The 2,053-nt window shown below is 53.2% G+C and overlaps 1 protein-coding gene across 1 annotated transcript in view; it reads left to right on the top strand.

Annotated features, from left to right (window-relative positions):
- The window catches only part of ormdl3 (ORMDL sphingolipid biosynthesis regulator 3), a 5,784-nt gene extending 4,462 nt beyond the window's left edge, over positions 1–1,322 (top strand). The window contains exon 4 of the mRNA XM_030098752.1: positions 1–1,322. This exon is cut by the window's left edge and continues 919 nt beyond it. The gene's annotated coding sequence lies outside the window, so the exon portion shown is untranslated.
- Positions 1,323–2,053: the final 731 nt, after the last annotated feature.

Raw genomic sequence — 2,053 nt, 5'->3', positions numbered from 1 at the left:
TATTTTTTCAATTTTGAAAACTGACAGACCTTGTATGAAGTTGGTCTGTAAGGCGCTTTATTTTGAAAGAAAATCAAAAAGGTCAAAGAAGGAAATTAATTCTCGTTCATTGTGTTTAGTCAAGTTGCAGCGATCAGACCGATCGGGTCGAATGTAAATGAATTTAGATTAATTTCAGATAAATGTATCTTGAATCGATGAATGTTTTCGGCTTAAAACTGAACTGGAAAGTAAAACCTTTAAAATGTTTAAAACTTTGAACATTCAGTTCAAAACACGATTAACTATGGAAAATCTGAAATTAACTGCAATCAGGACATTCTTTTGACAGCCATGATAAACAGTCGGACCCGTTTCCACGACGACGTTTCAGCTCGAAACGCGTTTTAGGAAAATTTCACATCTCCATGGAAACCGCTGGGAGCGATGTTGTTTTCTTATCGGGCCGTCTCCATGGTGACGGAACCCGAGTGTTTCCAGAACGTTGTTGTCAGTGACTCTGAGCTCCGTCGTCATGGCGACGAACAGCCGCAGCGCAGCGGCAGAGTTGAGGTCAGGAGCCGGGAGTCGCCCTGGGTCCAGGTGTGAGGGTCCGGGGTCTAGGTCCGGTGTTCCAGGTTCTGGGTTTGTCAGTAAACTTCATAAAGGGCTTTTTTTTCAAGACGTGCTGAGAGCCTGTGTAGCCGCAGAACCGCCTGGTTCTCCGGTTCTCCGGTTCTCCGGCTCTCTCCTTCCAGATGCTGGACTGTTGGAAACTCTTCCTGAAGCTGAGCGTTGACCCGATGCGGAGCCGCCGCCGCCGCCGCCGCCGCTCCTCCAGACTCCTCCTCGTGCTGATCTTCTGTCTTCCGTCTGAACTGTGTGGACGTCAACGTTCTCAAGCCGGTTCTCCGTGATGTCAGTGGAACGTAGAGATACGCTCGGTAGAAAAGGTTCCCCCCCAGCGAGCCACGCCTCCTCGCCACGGCCGTCTGAACGGGACTCTGGAGAACTGTTCCCGTGAGGAACCTGTTGGAGGGTGGAGATGGACTCTGGGGGTGTGGCACTGTTCTCCACTGGGCGGCGCCACAGAGCCCCGCTTCCTTTACTTTTGTTCTTTCAAAATAAACCTCGGTACGGAGAACCGGCAGCGCCGTGGTTCCTGAGGATCTGTGAGGGCGAATCCCTTCTGGAGGACTGGCGCTCTGTTTCTCTCTCCAGCCTCAGGCCAAACCAGCGGTTCGATTCCTCGCTGCGCTCTGCTCTTCCTGACAGACGGGTTTCCTACTCTGCACTTGGCAGTAAAGTGGTATTTTACCAGAACTGAACCAAATAAAAGTGGAATCCTGTTTTCTAAAGTGGTGTGGACGGAGCTGTGTTGGTCCCGGGGGGTCTGCAGGTTCTGCTTCAGGGCTTCGACGCCTCATTCAGCGGAGGCCGGAGCGTCTCCTGCTCAGAGTTCAGTGAGTTTTAGCAACGTTCACTCGTTCGCTTGATCTGGTCCGTCGGTCAGTCGGTCGGTGTTTTCTGGACGGGAGCTCAGTCTCCAGGAGGGATTTCCAGGTGGTCTTGACTGTCATTCATCCAGTTCCACGGCGCCCCACAGCGTTCCATCGCCATTTCAACGACATCCGCAGATTTGAGCGAGGTGAAGCCGAGACGTCGGATCAGCTGAGCAGCGTTCAGGCGTCGATGTGCCGTCAGACCAGCAGCAGCCTGGGTTTCTCCTTCCTGCCTCATTTCTCTCTCTTCCTGACTGAAGGACTCTGAAGTCTCAAACCCAGAGACACGGCGGCTCGTCCCAGACCTGACGGGACGCCAAGGCCGTTTGAAAAGTGTCTTCCTGAAATCCTGCAGCTCTCTGTCTCCCCGCTGTGCCGTCAGTCCTCCTGAGGGGAATCGAACATTTAATCCCTGGTCTTGATTTCGGCCTGGAGAACAGCTCCAGACGTTACCCCACACCGCTCCAGGCGTTACCCCACACCGCTCCAGACGTTACCCCACACCGCTCCAGACGTTACCCCACACCGCTCCAGACGTTACCCCACACCGCTCCAGACGTTACCCCACACCG

Source organism: Salarias fasciatus, chromosome 8 (assembly GCF_902148845.1).
Source record: "Salarias fasciatus chromosome 8, fSalaFa1.1, whole genome shotgun sequence".
NCBI classification, from domain to species: domain Eukaryota; kingdom Metazoa; phylum Chordata; class Actinopteri; order Blenniiformes; family Blenniidae; genus Salarias; species Salarias fasciatus.
This window is presented reverse-complemented; position numbering and strand designations above follow the sequence as displayed.